At 38.9% G+C, this 12,010-nt stretch overlaps 1 long non-coding RNA gene across 1 annotated transcript in view; it reads left to right on the top strand.

Moving 5' to 3' along the window:
- The first annotated feature begins 396 nt into the window (after positions 1–396).
- LOC107668122 (uncharacterized) overlaps positions 397–12,010 on the top strand; it is a 61,846-nt gene continuing 50,232 nt past the window's right edge. The window contains exons 1-2 of the long non-coding RNA XR_001631852.1: positions 397–767; positions 893–1,012. This is a non-coding gene — a long non-coding RNA (uncharacterized LOC107668122). The remainder of the gene's footprint in view (positions 768–892; positions 1,013–12,010) is intronic.

Raw genomic sequence — 12,010 nt, 5'->3', positions numbered from 1 at the left:
TTGGGTAATGTGCGTCATTGCTGGCATTTTTTAAAGTGTTTTTTATTTTATTGTATTATTTACATAACTAAACCTTTTGGGACTTTATGTAGTATTAAACATGAACAATATTAATTCAGTGAAGGAATCTTCAAGACTAAGTTTTAAACCAGTACCTTTCGCATGGAGGACGAAACCTGAAAAAATTTAAAATTAAAAAGAGATCCGATTCATAAAAGTTATTTGTTTGTGAATGGGAATAAACTTGGGCGGAATTTTTTTGATTCACTAAATGAATACCAGATCAAGATATTTGGGGTAGGCTATATGTTTTCTGATTCCCTGAAAAAAAAAACGTCTTTGTTTTCGGAATGTTTTGAGGAATCATTCATGCGAATCATTTGGTCGTGAATGAGACTACGCCACTTGGTTTGTTTGTATCGACTCCATGTGTTTGCATTTATTTATTTTTGCGTGCGTTACGCGAGGACAGATAAATAGAAAGACGTTTTATACGAATGTTGTGCAACACACTCTTTTATTCTATGCCATTCAACTTTGACTACAAGCTTGCAAATTGGGGTTTCGTTCAAGCGCTGAAAGAAAACATTGAGCAAGTAACAACGTGCATGCGCAAGAACACGATGCCCAGAAAGGAAGACAAATCTCCAGCGGTGTTCTGAAAAACAATGATTCTCACTTGATTGCCAAGCCTTTCACTTTAGTCATTAGTGCTACAGAGCTCAAAGGTTCAACACATTTCTTTCCCTTCTGGATATGCCCTCTAGGTATGTTATTACTTTCACGATTCTAGTTTCAGCAGGCTTTCGAACTCAAACACGCACCCCAATTTATATTTGTAAGCTGGAGGACTCTGACCTTGTGTTTCTAAATCAGGATTTAGGAGGCTCAGAATTCCAAAAATCTGCAGTGCTCTGAGGCCCAATGCAGCCATGGAAACACTTCACAAAACACCTATCAGACCTGCTCCCGTTCAAACACCTGCTGCAGGAACCACAGCCTACCATCAGGGGTAAGGGCACTGACTTTATTCTCTATAGCACTGCTTTAAATGGAAAGGAAACTGAAATAGCCTGTAAGTGGAACAATGTGTGTTTGTGCATAAATGAGCTCATTTCAAGTGCTTACAAATGACAAGATTGCTTTTTCATCTTGTGCATTTGCATGTTGTGCAAATGTCTTGACACTAAATGGCATCTATTAAAAGGGTCATATGACGTTGCTAAAAAGAACATTAAGTTGTGTATTTGGTGTAATGCAATGTGTTTATGCAGTTTAAGGTTAAAAAAACACATTATTTTCCACATACTGTACATTATTGTTTCTCCTCTATGCCCCGCCTTTCTGAAACGCGTCGATTTTTACAAAGCTCATCGGTCTGAAAAGCGAGGTGTACTCTGATTGGCCAGCTATCCAGTGCATTGTGATTGGCTGAATACCTCAAGCGTGTGACAAAATGTTAAGTCCCTTACCATACTGTGATGCAGTGTCCCGGCACGATGAGACAACACCAATAAAACCCATTACAAACAAGACATTTGTTGCATCTACTCTGCAGGTTCAGGAAACAGTCCTCCATAAAATGCGCTGCACACATCTGAATATTTGGGTTGAACTGTTTTGGAAAAGTGTATACAACTTAACCACTGATTTCTAGTTGTGTCCTCTTTTGGAAGGCCAAACAAAGTAATTTTGCTTTCACAACGAAACACACAGCGTCACACACGGCGGGCTTGAGTGAGGAACGGCCGGTGGGCTTGAGAATGGCGCGGACGGCGGATTTGATGAAGGAGCGTCCAGCGGGCTTGCAGCAACCACATGTGACGACCCCAGGCTGGACTCCGCTTCGTCCACAGTGAAAGCCGATCCAGCGATCCACAGCGCGAAGTTGATGTATTTCCTCAGCGACCAGCACGGATCAGCTCTAGGCATGACAACGTGGATATCGTTCTCTTTTGGAAGGCCAAACAAAGTAGTTTCGCTTTCACAACGAAACATACAGCATCTCCACGACATGGCGGCGGTGGAGGTGGCGGCGGCAACAACAATACTACAGCGAGAATAAAAGTTACGCCACCTTTCTTTGCGTGAACATTTGGGCGGTGTATCACACAATGACGTAGACATGTGGGGGCGTGTTTAAACGAGGCGTTTTAGGAGGGTGTGGACCAGTCTTAACTTAACTTTTATAAAGAATATCTCTTTGGGTTTGAGAGTTTAGTCTTTGCAACTTTAAGGATTTTATCTATGCACGAACTTGTAACACTCCAAAGAGAAAGGAAAATTTGAAATTGCATCATATGACCCCTTTAAGCTTTTTCATTCCCAGGCATTAGTCATTTCAGCTGTTAGTCCCTTACAAATGTAAATTCTCTCTGCTGAAAATAACAACATTTAAGGTTTGAGCTGGTTTGTGTTAATTTTGTACTTATCCAGCTGGGGGATCAGCATAGCTTTGCTGTTTTTAAGCTAGTTGACCAAAGTTATCTTGCTGGTTAAGCTAGTTCTAAACCCTCATGGGGACACCAGCATACAATGTTTAGTACCAGCAACATATGCTGGTCAAGCAGGCTGCATACATCTTTTTGTTCTATTTCAATGCATAAGTGCTTCTACCTGACCAGGCAGCTCTAAATTTTGCTTAAGCACAGGGAGGTCAAAGGTCAGCTACCCTGTAAGTAGATATGGCATTTTGGAGTTAAATGACAGGTAAATAATTCATGCAACATGCCATGGTTCTTGGGCATGCTCTGGGGAACTTGTCTACTGTATAATTTAAATTGTTAGGCCTTTAATCAAGAGAAATATCAAATATTCATCTCTGCTGGAGACCACACCACCCCTGAGTTTCTGATCAGAGCTGCAGCGCCACATAGATTCTGACAGCTTCTAGAACACCAACACGTATTAAAAGACACACCAGCCACTGGGTTATTGATGTTTAACAGGGAGGAGAGTAGCAGACGTTTGGGAATTCAAATGGTAATTCCCCTCTTAAAGGCCCTTTTGCTGAATAGATAAATATGGCTTCCACAGACCGACCTCCTACGTATGGGATTACTCCAGTTACTCGCAACTTCTTCAGAGTCACAATTTTAATGTGTCAGTATGATATAAGGATATGTGGGTTATTCAAGAACATCAGAGCTGGGGTGGGCGATATGACCAAAGTCTTTTTATTTCACTGTATGAAACATTCTCTATATAGCTATTTTTGTTTAATTTACTTATTAAAATATAAATTAAATAAACTTAACATGTAGTAAGACATACTACAGAAATCGAAAAATCTAGTATATAACTAAAACACTGAATAGCCCTCATTGAATGGATCAAATTTGAAATAATTCTTTAAAAATACAAAAGTGATTCAGGGTCAAAAGCAGTGAGTGATGTTCTTTGTTAATGTAGTCTAGTTAATAATCCGGTCTGGTAATGGAAAGGTTCAAGGTTATATTTTATTTTAATACATATTTTAATGCATAATATTAATATTAATTAAAAAATTCAAGAATGCATTTGAAATATGTTCTTCTTGACCCATATGCTACTGCTACTACTACTACTACTTTTTTTTGAAAGTGTATATTAACTGCTTTACCCATCTTCCACAATGATGTCTTCGAAATGGTTTCATTTGAGGGTTTTTTTCCCCAGCTAAATCAATATATGAATCATTTTATTACTTAATCACATCCTATAATTCATTTCTTTGTTTTTTTCTTAATTGTGCATATCAGATGCAAGTTCAATGCATAGAAGGCTCAGTTTAGTATGTTTCAAGTATAACATTTTAAGAATTAGTTGAAAGTAGGTGTTGCTCAGTATTGTGAGATGTGATGCAGTGCTGTATGCTAAACACAGCTCTTTCCACACAGCTGGGCTTAGCAGTCTCTTCCCTGGGGACTCTGGACAGAGAACGGTGTTTAGAAACAAATTCCTAAGAGATCACACACTCCTGCAGGGAGCCCAATACACACTGTCCGAAAGCAGAACAAGACTAGGGCATTTGTTTCTTGCACAAGGGGACTGGGACAGGCTGAGGTTAGCTCTAAGGATAACCTCTGAGTAGGTGTCATTTATGGTGTGGACGTTGGGGAGTTTTTGTCCTGGCTGAATTGGTCCCTTGTGGCAGGTGTGTATTTATTGCAGAGGATGGATATCCAATTGACTTAGAGTTTTCATTCCATTAGTGTGTGCTACAATGAGATGTGATCAGACATTAGTGGTTTGTTCTGCGGATGTTATCACCGGTGAAAGAAATTGTTTACATTTTTTTGGTAAGTAAATTAATACTTTTATTCAGCAAGGACGCATTACATTGATCAGAAGTGACCGTTCAGACATTTATAATGTTACAAAAGAAATAAATACTGTTCTTTTGAACGTATATTCATAAAAGAATCACGACCAAAAAAATGCATCACAGTTTCCACAAAAATATTAAGCAGCTCAACTGTTTTCAACATTGATAATAATAAGAAATGTTTCTTGAGCACCAAATCAGCATATTAGAATGATTTCTGAAAGATCATGTGACATTGAAGACTGGATGTCTGCTAATGACTGCTGACAATTCAGCTTTGTCACCACAGGAATATATTAGAATTTAAAATATATTCTATTTGAATAAATCATTTTCTATTTAAATAAATGCAGCTTTGGTGCGCATAAGAGGTGTTCAAATACATTTAAAAAAATCTTACTGACCCCAAAATTTTGAATGTTTGGACATTTCTAATCATAATATCATTTTTTTTTTCAATTTCAGTTTTATCATGGTAATGAGCAAATACTGTACTGCAGATATTTTTTAACCAACTTTATTTGTCCAAGATCTTGTTAAATTATTTCTGCATAACGTAATTGCCATAACATTGCCAACATTAAGCATTGCCATATTAAGTGTGTTACCACTATTTGCTCAGTTAATAAAATAATATAAGAACTGATTTGTGGCTTGTCAGCCAGTAACCAGGCTGTGAATGATACTGAACAGGCAAGCACTTTGAAACCGATACAAGTGCATGTTTAAAAGTGATATGCGCCCTCATATGTGCCTTTATTACCTCAACATATCTCTCCGTAGCACCAAAAAATGAAGCGAAAAATGTGTCCTTGTTGGAATGGATCCTTATTGATTGCAATAAGCATGGCAAATGACCCCTGAGGTATTTTTAGATGCCGACCATATGACTGAGAAGGAAGCAGCCGCTGATTTCCATAAATGAAGAATGAGTGGCTTTTTAAAGCCTTAAGATGGATGTGTGCTTCAGGGTGGGTTGGTAATTACTTCTGCAAAGGGTCCGGACTGAAGGGCTCTGTGATTGAATTGTTTGCTGACGGAACGGCCTCTGCCATCCTTAACTTAAAGAGCAAAATGCCATAAATCATGCTCACAGATCCCAGTCGCCTCCCACGACACTCCTAATTTCTTTTGCCCCGCTTTTATTTCCTTAAAAATTTCTCACCATATAAATTGACGTGCAGCGTGAGGGAGATGAGAGGAACGGTAACGGTCGTTTCAGGCCTTTGCTGATACTTGGCTAAAGTATAATAGTAGTAGTCGACCTTTGTATTCTTGCCAATACGGAGCCGTCATCAAATATAATTTAAATAATCACACTGTGACTAAATTGATAACGTAAGTCATGAGCTTAGCTGATACATGTGGGCTGTGAGTGATGGACCCTCAGGCCTCACGTGGAAAGCCTGCTTTTGATGGGAAGCGCTAAGAAGACCAAACCCATCTAATCCATTTCAGTAGTTCCTAATTTAAAAGGAAAGGCTTCAGATAAATGTACTATGAGTGTTTCATATTTTATTCATTTTTATCACAGATGCTACAACAACACAGAGAGTAGTATTTGCTGTAGTTGGTGTGGGTTGTCACCAAGAGCACTTAGGGTCACAATCGCAGTGGATGTGGCGTAACTGAAGAGACCTCTTGATGGAATTCCTCATACCAGGAAAGCTTATAAAAAGTTAAGTTAAGTTCAAGACTAATGAAGCACAGTTACTGTGGAACGTCTGAAACAGTTACTACATTTAAGGAGACGAAGTAACTATGAAAGAAAATAATTACCTTATAAACCATTGTTATATCAGTAAGTTTATTAATTATCTGATACATTGAAACAGTTGCTGTGTAGATTGCAATGTTGAAGTGAAACTGATGGCACCATAAACGGGAAAGTCCACTCAACATTAACTGACCCTGTTTGGCTGGAACACAAAATGTTCTCCTGTACAATTTGTTTTGTTTTGGACCCTTTTTTGTTTTAAGGACAAATATTCTTCAAAATATCTTCTTTTGTGTTCCATAGAAGAAAGAAAATCATACAGACTTGCAATAACATGGAGGTGTACTTACATGTACGCAATGCAAATTTGTGCCGGCAGTGCTGCAGCTAGCATGTGAACATTGCTTTTAGCTTGCTCGAATGTCACAGGCCTCTTTCCTATTTCTGCATAACTACAGTGACTAAAATAAACTCCAGTTCCCTCTGGCATGAACTGGGACAAAGCCAGCCTCTTCCTTTCTCACTGCACTGAACATTAATCTACACAGCAGTGTCAGGCGCGAGCTACAGTAGCTTGTGCTCGCTTCAGCCACACGGGGTTCAGTGAGGGTGCCCACTGTCTGGCCTCTCAAGGCATTTAAAAGTTTATGAAGGAATACAGCTGAATTATTTTATCCTAGTTTGTCAGTAAAAAATGGAAACAGATGTTAACCTTTTAACTTAAAAGCTGTTTCGTTCGAGGTGTGACCGTCACTTTGTGGTGTGTAAACAAGTTTCGAAGAGTGTTGGGTGGAGAAAGCATGCGCTGTGACATAACTTGGATTATCTCTTAAAAAATTAATTAGGTAATGCGTAAATATTTATATATATTTTTTGATAAATAGTAATCTCGTAAAGAGATATTAGATCTCGTCTGTAGTAGAGTGTTTGTTCATTTATTTTATGTATTGTATTTAATTGAAGGACATTTTATTTATTTATTTAAATCATTACTACATAAATCAGCAGTAGATGATGTAGCAAATTAGCTCAAAAGGGAAATGTATATAAATAATTACGAAACTGATGGCACCATAAACGGGAAAGTCCACTCAACATTAACTGACCCTGTTTGGCTGGAACACAAAATGTTCTCCTGTACAATTTGTTTTGTTTTGGACCCTTTTTTGTTTTAAGGACAAATATTCTTCAAAATATCTTCTTTTGTGTTCCATAGAAGAAAGAAAATCATACAGACTTGCAATAACATGGAGGTGTACTTACATGTACGCAATGCAAATTTGTGCCGGCAGTGCTGCAGCTAGCATGTGAACATTGCTTTTAGCTTGCTCGAATGTCACAGGCCTCTTTCCTATTTCTGCATAACTACAGTGACTAAAATAAACTCCAGTTCCCTCTGGCATGAACTGGGACAAAGCCAGCCTCTTCCTTTCTCACTGCACTGAACATTAATCTACACAGCAGTGTCAGGCGCGAGCTACAGTAGCTTGTGCTCGCTTCAGCCACACGGGGTTCAGTGAGGGTGCCCACTGTCTGGCCTCTCAAGGCATTTAAAAGTTTATGAAGGAATACAGCTGAATTATTTTATCCTAGTTTGTCAGTAAAAAATGGAAACAGATGTTAACCTTTTAACTTAAAAGCTGTTTCGTTCGAGGTGTGACCGTCACTTTGTGGTGTGTAAACAAGTTTCGAAGAGTGTTGGGTGGAGAAAGCATGCGCTGTGACATAACTTGGATTATCTCTTAAAAAATTAATTAGGTAATGCGTAAATATTTATATATATTTTTTGATAAATAGTAATCTCGTAAAGAGATATTAGATCTCGTCTGTAGTAGAGTGTTTGTTCATTTATTTTATGTATTGTATTTAATTGAAGGACATTTTATTTATTTATTTAAATCATTACTACATAAATCAGCAGTAGATGATGTAGCAAATTAGCTCAAAAGGGAAATGTATATAAATAATTACAATTAATTATAATTAATTACAATTATTTACCTCAGCTGCCAGTAGTAACTATAGCAGAATTAATATTACAATCAACTAATCTGTTCGTCCAGCAAACATTCAGTATAAATTCATATCAACTCTAAGAAAGGATATTTTCGTGGCCACAGAAAATAACTTGCTTACAGTAATGCATTAGAGCATATAGATCGGATTGTAAAACGGACACTATACAAGCGGTGACAGAACCAGAAACTCATGTAATTTGTGCACAAATTTTTATTAACTAAACACTAACACATACCTAATCTTGACAAACAAACAAACATACAAATCACTCATTCATGGGGAGGTTGGAAGTGGATGACTGAAACCGTTTGAGAAACCAGAGAATGCAGTTATGGAAAATGAGTCAGTTAACCACCTGAGTGAAACCATCAACGCCGTTTTATAATGGGGTCTACAGCTTATCCTAAACCTCTGTATCGTTTAGTTAAATGTACAATACTTGCATTGCCTTGGCCTTGAACGAGCGTCCGGATGCAGTCTTGGATGAAGTCTTGATGGTTTGAAGGTTCGGTGGTGTAGGAGTCGCGATCACATTTTTCCGGGTTTAAGGAGTGATGAACTCCAAAAAGATGTTATTCTGACTCTGTGGTGGTCGGGAGAGTTTTCTCCTAGATGTAAAGTGAAGAAGAGCTAAGAGAGACATCAGCTGAGATCCAAAGATCATTGGTGAATGTAAAGACAATGCCGAAGCCTGGCGCAGACTTAAGGGTTGCAGAAGAGTTCTAGCTCACATCCTCATCTTCTCAGAATCTAGCAGATCTGCAGACTGAAGGCGGGTCACTGATATGAGGCCTTTATCTTCTATCGAGGTCACACCTCTTGGGGGTCAAAGAGCCAATGGTGACTTGCACTTCTGGAAGGAAAGTTTACGACTCTTTGTCTCTAGCATGGTGTTTTGCATGTGAAACTTGATTGGGTGTTTAAGAAAAGAAAGCACAGGAATCAACATATAATATACACTCTCATTTAGATCATGAAAATATGAACTCATAGATACCAAACATGGTATAGGTGAGGTTATATTAACTAGTGATCTATCATAAGCATGCATAAAACATACAATACACAAAACCATATACAAGAAGGTAGTAATCATACACAATGACATGGGGACAAAAATTTGTCTATGAATTAATGTAAGAAGTCTTTTCCTATAGCAGTATGTGTCTGTTTGAGAGAATTAAGTAGGAGGGAAGATTCTCTCTACATAATTTTAGGTCGTAAAGTTTATCTGATCTGGCTGCGGTGTCCTGGTTGCCATGGTAACCAGGGGCCTGGACGTCATTCACAGACATATAGGCACCGAGTCTGGTGTTGGGTGAGGGGGTTTGTAATTGTTTGTTAATCTAATGAATAATTGTTTTGTTAAATCTAATGAACAATTGTGTGTCTGATTGGTCCAAATGCTACAATGATCAATTATGGGCAGTTGGATAGATTGTAATATTATTTTTACTTTAAATAGTTTGGATAAGAACACATTTGTTTGCATTTTGTTTTATCATTTCACTGAAACAAAAGCTGGGAAAAGTGTTACTAGAAAATTTAGTGTAAGCTGTGCTTAGCATAGGACTTGTCTGTATACCCACACTTGTGGTCTTGGCCACTTGAGAGTGTGTGCATGTGACAAGAAGTGTTCAGGACTCTCTCATGTTAGACATTTGGTTCAAAGATCAGCGTTCTTAACACACTATATCCACACTATCTCTAATACTACTTTGGAGCGGTGTCTGAGGCTAAGCGTATCCCATCATTCAACATGTTCAGGAACTCGAGTGCCTCAGAAATGCAAGGAAAACCATAAGTTCAATTAATTTAGATATTACATATAATTTGATAGCAAAGCATGACGTTTTGCACATTTTATTGGCACAGAGATATGTATATTTTGTAAAATATTTGCAACTGCATTTTATCACTTAATCCGAAGCACCACAAATAAAAAGCATGTTTCCCCATTAACATCCACTTAAAAGTAACCATTAATTTCGATGAAATACAATTAGGCCTATTCCCAGCATCATACAGTATAAATGACAAAGATTTCATTATACTGATGCAGATGTTTTACCAGTGACACATTTTGGAATGCTTTTAAAAGTATTTCCTATCTGCTGACTTTGATGAGTGCCAAAGTGAACATAATAAAAACTGAAAATACCAAATTCAAGCACCACTGCATCTCATTGTAAATCCCCGCTAATAAAATAAAAACCTATGCCCAAAAATTGTAAAAAATTTTTTTTGCATACATCCCAGTCCCAACCTATTTCATGAAGCTGTGGGGACCAAATCATCCATGGCAGAAAAGCCTGTAAATGACGCCTGTGATTCACAGTTCAAATTAGAGAACGCTTGCACTTTCCTCTTCCGTTTGTCAATTTCATGTCAATCAGTGTGTGTGAGAAGGACTTGTGTTATCACGAGTGAGTCCACACTCTCAAAATGCTACGGATACTGATTCAGCAGCGCTCGGAGGCTGACAGCCTGTGGAGATGGAATATAGTGCTGTAAGCTCTAAGTTAAGCTGAGGGAAATGGAGACTCGGAGGTTGCATTACTGTGTGTCAGCGTTACGTAAGACTTGATTATCACATCTGTGTCTTTGCCTGCCAAGTTTTCCAATCACTACACACAAAAGTCCCAGCCGTTTACTACTGTTGCACAAGGGATACCATGCCAAAACTGTATCTCTTAAATAAAAACACTTTAATATTGTGTACAACACACATATATCAGTGAGATAACAACTGAAGTTGAAATGTTAGATGTCAAAAACACAGTAAATTATTGCGAGTTTCGAAACAAAATTGTGCTTTGATTTCCTCTCTGCTGTCACAGTTTTCCAGCTTATGGAGTGTGTATGAGCGTGGGTGAGAGCGTGCATGCATATGTATCATCACATGCCTACGTGCGGGCGCACAAGCACCAGAACGAAGCGATTTCCACAGAGAGAGAGACTCAGAGGAAGCAGTACGGGTCTGCAGCCACATATGGGCCTTCTTAAGGGATTTTCCTTTTTCCTCCCCTGACTGCGCGAGCTCTGCCTGTCTCTGTAAAGCCTGCTTAAAGTCTTTAATTATATTATATAAGCCAAAAGATCAAGGAAGCGTATTGAGAGTGTCCTCTGGAGCATCACTTTGTTTGGGGGGATTTCGAAGCTCTCGTTCTCAGCCCTCCATCATGAGCGCTAACTCGCTTTATTCGTTCTGCCTCTCCTGCCTTTGTGTCTTCTACCTCCAGATGAGCATGTGTCAGTCTCCCATCAAACCCGAGATCTACAGTGCAGCTTACAAGAATCAATGATCTGGGAACCGCTGAATCGCGTCACTCGATGCTCAGTGTCATGTTGAATCAGATCTCCAAAAAATCTGACATCTTGGCTCAAGCTCTATACACAACTTGGCATTTATGCCTTGATCTGACAGCATCTGTATTAAAATGGTCATATGACGTTGCTAAAAATAACATTATGTTGTGTATTTGGTGTAATGCAATGTGTTTATGCGGTTTAAGGTTAAAAAAACACATTATTTTCCACATACTGTACATTATTGTTGCTCCTCTATGCCCCGCCTTTCTGAAACGCGTCGATTTTTAAAAAGCTCATCGTTCTGAAAAGCGAGGTGTACGCTGATTGGCCAGCTATCCAGTGCGTTGTGATTGGCTGAATACCTCAAGCGTGTGACGGAAATGTTACGCCCCTTAACACACTGTGATGGTGTGTCCCGGCACGGCGAGACAGCACCAGACTGTCCTTGCAAAGTTGGAACTGCCCCACTTTATAGAACAGCCTTTGAGCACAGACCCATTGTATGCTAATCTGCAGGTTCAGGAAACAGTCTTCCATAAAATGTCACACAGCGTCACACATGGGGGGCTAGAGTGAGGAATGGCCAGCGGCCTTGAGAACGGCGCGGCCGGCGGATTCGACGAAGGAGGCTTGCGGCAACCACATGTGACGACCCC

This window comes from Sinocyclocheilus anshuiensis, unplaced genomic scaffold (assembly GCF_001515605.1).
Source record: "Sinocyclocheilus anshuiensis isolate Anshui unplaced genomic scaffold, SAMN03320099.WGS_v1.1 scaffold1024, whole genome shotgun sequence".
In the NCBI taxonomy this organism is placed as follows: domain Eukaryota; kingdom Metazoa; phylum Chordata; class Actinopteri; order Cypriniformes; family Cyprinidae; genus Sinocyclocheilus; species Sinocyclocheilus anshuiensis.
This window is presented reverse-complemented; position numbering and strand designations above follow the sequence as displayed.